The following is a 6030-nucleotide window of genomic DNA, read 5'->3' as shown; positions in this document are numbered from 1 at the left end:
TGGATGACTTTCTTCGAGCTTTCCAACATTAGTTTTAAAATATGATTCACTGTCGACATAGGTTTGTAAGCTCATTAAAATTCAATAAATTCATGTAAAATGATTTTTAAAAAGTTCCAATTCAGAGTCACAACTGACTACAACTGTATTTATGTCGAGGACTGCATACTAAGTGCCTTGCCTCCATTATTTTATATACCGATAGATGGCAGCACCATCAAATCCCAGCATGTGCTGTTTTTTAGATGAAGTTGGCAATGCTGTCTGGCAGAGCGGACGAAAACAAAAATCATGTGCAATGAGATTTAATTTGTTCGTTCAAAGTAGCAATTAAATTAATTTAATTTTTTGAAATTACGGCATAGGAAATAAAACATTTTTCTGCCTTGATCGACCGAAGGTAAGATAAGACTTAACATCGTACCAAAAGCGATGGAATTAAAATGTTCCGTTTCACTAGCGGTGTTCGGTCGATATAATACAGTGGCTCCCAAAAGTGTTCGTACACTTGGAAATTTTTTAGTAAAACCAAAATGACACAAAGCTGAATTCGAATATAAAGTCCAATATTTTTTCACATCATTCCTATGTCATTCTAAATATAACCCATTGGTTTTTTTCAAAATATTGACGGATCTTCTTTTTGAAATGGGTCAGAAAACGAAGAGACAGAGAAATAACACGCCGCAAAAGTCATCGTACACTTAAATATTTTCGAATAAATTCATGATTAAAATTATCATATGCCGTTTTATTAATATTTTTGCATTGTGTTGACCCTTATAAGTCATTTGGCTTTAATTTTTGGTTTATTTATTCCATAATATATTGCTTATTACTGTAAAATGGCTGGTATTCGTAAAAAACCGCAAACGCCATTCAAAATTTGAATTTTTTTCCCACAGTAGTGGTAAATTGGTTTGAAATGTCTCTAAATTAGTTAATTTATTTGTTTGTATAGTAAAGTGCTTGATAAAATGCTTTATAGAAAGGAATCGGACCGAAAACAAGGTAAGAAAGATCAACCGGCAAAGTTGACAAAACGTGATCGTAGATTTAAAGTTAAAAAATTTATGAAAAATACGCATTTTAGTACTGTAAAAGTTTCTGCAGAGTAAAATGAAACATTTTGCATTTACTTTTCACCTAAAATTGTTCGCCAAGTTCTTTGATTAGCTGGATTAAATGGGACCTCTTCCCGCAGAAATTTTCTTGGTCGTGCGAAAAACAGAAAGCTTACGCTTTTCGTCCCAAATCAATGATAAATAAGCTAAAAACAGTTTAGAATCATGTCTTACTTACAGATAAAAATTAATTTAACATTTTTGGTTAAATTGTTGTATAACTTGTAAGTAGAAGAAAAAATTAGGAACTTAATCTTAAGAACTTAGTTGGATCAGTTAATCAGGACGGTGAAGGTGTTTTAGTGTGAGGGTGCATATCAGCATCAGGACTTGATAGTTTGTAATTTTTTGATGAAATAATGAATTATGCTGTTCCTTTAAATATTTTAAAAACCAATTTTGAACTCTTAGCCAAAAATTTGGTTATTGAAAACAACTTTGTTTTTTATCAAGATAACGATAATAAGCACACGGTTTTCAACGTTTGCGTCTAGTGCCTCGAAAATTGTCCTAAAATTTAGAAAATACCCCCTCAGTCTCCAGATTGTAACTTAATGTAACGTATTTAGAGATATCTGGAGGCTAGATTACGAAAATAGGGCTTTAAAACGAAAATAGAGCTAGAAATAGTAATACTCGAAGTGTGGTATAACACTTACTCAGAAATTACGCTAAAAAAAGAAAGAAAAAGAATGAAATCTTATTCCCAGATGTTTAAAAGGTGTTATGAATACTGTATGATATTCTACTAATTAATAACTTAATCAAAAGTTAGATTAGTTAATAATATATAGACATTTTATAAAGTGTACGAAGACTTTTGTGAGATAAAATTTCCGGCAATTTTCGGTTTTTGATTTTTAAAAAATTAAGTTTTAATATTTTTTAAATACTTTTCATGCAGTTTTGTTAAAAATTGATCATAGATCTTATAATTAAATACCTATTCCGAAATATTAATCCTAACCAATGATTTGGGGCCTATTTCGTTGAAAGTCGTAGGTGTACGAAGACTTTTGGGAGTCACTGTACATATGTGAGTGTATTGCTTATTTTTAAATGAAGAGCTCTATAGTTGGGGCAAACCTGACCTGGCGGCATTGAGAGGGCTACGCAGACCCTAATAACAGCATACAACGTTGATAGTTACATTTGCTCCAACTGTAGCCTCTTGATATCATTTTCTTTCAAAGCAAAAGTTATTACTAGGATATTTGATCCGCAACCCTTAAATCCATGGTCTGCTGTTTTAGCCATAGTAGTATCTGCGTATTTACATTTGAAGAACTAAATTGAGCACGAATGGAAAGAAAATGATCATTTCTTTAGCCTACGTTAAACTGGAAACAGAATTTTACTTTTTGTGTCTAGACTTGAGCTTATTATGGGAGCATAAACTTTTGGTTCATTTTACTTGTTTTTTGAAGGATTTAGTCACGAAGAATCTGACTTTTAGCCATGGGTGCAAGATCTTCCCTCTCAGGATGAGGGCTAGAAAAATATTTAAAATTTTATTTGCCCTGCCGGGCATGTTTGTGTAGAAAATACATGCCCGAATAAAAATTTTGCATGCTCATTTTTTTTTATTGTATTAACAAAAATATTTGAATTTGTCGTACAGCATTAATCAGACAAAAAATTCAACAGCTTTATATCTGAAACAAGAATCATTTCAATATAAAACAGAAATAGAAGTTTAAATATACTGCATAATAAGTCGCCATTAAAATTACCAATACTCAATTAAAAAAATATAATTACATGCCCAGCTGGGCACGTAAGGGTAAAAGATTCACGCCCAATCAGAATTTTTATGCCCCGGGCATGTCGGTCAATATAATTTTCGAGCCCTGCTCAGGACTGATTTCCGTCTTGGACAAAATTTCCGAGACGGAGGTCAGGACGGAAAGAAATTCGGTGACTGTCCTTCAGTTTTTATTAAAAATTTTTTTTTGAAAAATATGCTTCAATAATTGAACCTTTCCATAACCACGAATTTACATCAACATTCTCTCGATTCTCCGCCATGGGCTTGTTTTGTTAGCAACGTGCTTATGGAGGAATTGCTTTTGATGTAGCACCGTTTGACTTTTTTTAAGTACAGCTCTGTTATCCAACTCACTGCATTGCAGACTGCGGAGTTACTGGCTATTCTCGCTAATTTTTAGAATTGATCGCCCTTCGTCTCTATTTTTGAGTTACTATTTTCGATCATCCTTTCTTTTTTTTCTCATTTGCGTTTTTTTTTTTTGCCAACTTTGCACGCACAAATGAAAATTATGTGTGCTCTTAAATTGTCTTAGAGTTGAATCTGAATCATCGTCATCCGTCAGCAATCACTCTCAACGAGTGATTGCTGACGAGTGATTGCTGAAACATTTCAATCTGTCAGCTATCACTCGTTGAGAGTGATTGCTGACGGATTGAAATGTTTACACCACATCAAAGGGCATCCACATACCAGGTAAAATGGAAACTGTCAGGGATTTTGAAGATTTCAATGAGAATGTGAATCATTTTTAAAGAAAGTTTTTGCTTAAGAAGTCACACATGCGTTTGTGATTTCTTAAGCAACAAAATTTTGTTCAGCATCCTTTTAAATTGTTATTTTTTATGAAATATATGAAGCGTCACGCGCAGGACAAAATTACCGTTTTCCGTGGAATGGTCCTAAACAATGATGATTGCTCTAAATAATTTGATTTGCATAGTTTAAAATAAAACCCTCCAAATACCTCTTGAAAAATATATAGATCTACCCAGAGGGGTGGACCTAGGCCCGAGTTGGGTCTGCTTTGTGGCCCTTCACATATTTCCATATTGCAGAAAAGGCACCTTCACAAAAATCTGCATCATAGAGAAACGGCCTTTCAACCTGGAAGAATCATTTTACACTGAGGAAGAATTTACTTCTAATATTTAGGCTGGTTTATTTTGACAAAATACTTCCAAATTAAATTTATATTTTACTGGATGTCCTCGCTCCAAGGAAAGTGGATTTTCAACAAAAAATGCTCAGAAACTGTGAGAATTGACAATTGATGATAGATTTTGAGTTCTAAAACATACATGGCTTAACAAAATTTTTTGGACTATTTCAGCTGTTATTTATGCAGTACCCAGGTTTTTTAACGCATCGGAAACCTGATTACATCCACTTCTATAAAACTTGCTGGTTTTTGTTTACAAGTGATCCTATTGCTTGGACATTAATAGGGTGCGTTCAAAAAGTCTAACGAAACTCACTGGCTTAACAAATGATAACTCTTCAGTTTTTCGTTACCCGCGTTCACTTTTTGAACGGTCAGTTAAAATTAAAGATGGCGGACGTTAGGTTAGCAGATGACGCAGATCATTACTTTTTCGGAGGATATGTATTTTGAAGTTAGTGATGAAAAAAAGACTAGAAGATTCTTCTTTTGAATAAAATAAAAAGAGGAAAACAAGTTTTCAGATTCCTTTCAACTAAATTTCATCTTAAGATAATTTTTAGATTCCATCTTGTTTCTTAACACAGAACAACAAATAGTACTTTTTTTAAAAAAGAAAAAAAAATATGTTCCCGCACATTTTATTTTCTGCCCTACTGTTTGCAAATATTGTTAATTTCTAAAAAAACAAAAAAAAAAAAAAAAATATAGAAAACAGTTTCTTCTTTACTCTTAAATTGATGTATCCCCGGTATATGCAGAAAAAGTCACGCCGACTCTTTTTGGATAGAAAACATTTCACTATAAATCTACTAACTTTTATAAAATCAGATATGACCTGTCTTAAACAAGGTATTTTTAATTATTTCTTGATGAGTTACAGGAAAATGCAAAATGCGTTTTTCATTTTACATTTCCGATCTCCGACACATTTTCCCCCCGTTAAGAAATGATAGGCAAAGGTCTATTTAAATTATTTGACTAAAAGTAAGGTACAATGCACCGGTAAAGGCTAGTAAAATTCAAAATGCATTATTATTATTATCATCTTGTGTCATATAGTTGTCTAGAGCAAATGAGTAATTAAAGCATGAAGTATTTATTTCGATTTCTCAACCCTGTAAACCTTGATGTTTTATCGCTACAAGATTTCATATGCTCAACAATAAACTCATTATAAACCGCACATATATCGCATTTAAAACATAAACATTGCATGCACTGGGCGCCGCCATGTTTTCTAACTGAGCAAACCACCTCTTTCCTTCGTGAGCTTCGTTAAGAATTTCGCTTCACGAAACTAACCGAGTTACACTTTCTGAACGACCAGTTAGCTAACGCGTTCTCTTTTTGAACGCCTCGTTCGGTTAACTCGTTTCACTCGTTAAACGCGTTCGACTTTATGAACGCACCCATAGTTAGGAACTTCATGTTCTGTAATTTAAAGGTTGAAAACTTGTCAATTTGCCATGCTCGCTCAAAATTTTTAATCCATTTGCATCCGTGTCGATTCAAGCCAATTTCACTTGTAAAAATTATTATGTGTTGGCAGTGTTTAATTTACAAACATTTTTGAAAATAGGATTGATTTAACAAGTAAATGAAGGACCTTTAGAATGACGATAAAATATGAGAATCATGGAATTTTCATTTTTTTCATTATCATTATTTATTTTTCAAGTCAAGAAACGTTGCAAACAATGAACATTTCTGACTTTTTTCATTATTTTATGTAGCCTTTCTCAAAATTTTGGCGATCATATCATGTAAATTAATAACTAATATTAGATCTAACTTTTTGAAATAAGTGGAAGTTATTTTGATAGATATAGGTATTGTTTTTTACCTAAATATGTTTCATAAAGTACAGTTTTTGTTGCCTTTGATGAAGATATTTACAGGGGTATCCCTCGTGTAACACAGTTAATTCGTTCCATATAGTATCAAAAGCGTGTTATACAGCACCGTGAAATAAT

This window comes from Uloborus diversus, chromosome 2 (assembly GCF_026930045.1).
Source record: "Uloborus diversus isolate 005 chromosome 2, Udiv.v.3.1, whole genome shotgun sequence".
NCBI classification, from domain to species: Eukaryota; Metazoa; Arthropoda; class Arachnida; order Araneae; family Uloboridae; genus Uloborus; species Uloborus diversus.
Note: the sequence above shows the minus strand (reverse complement) of the source record.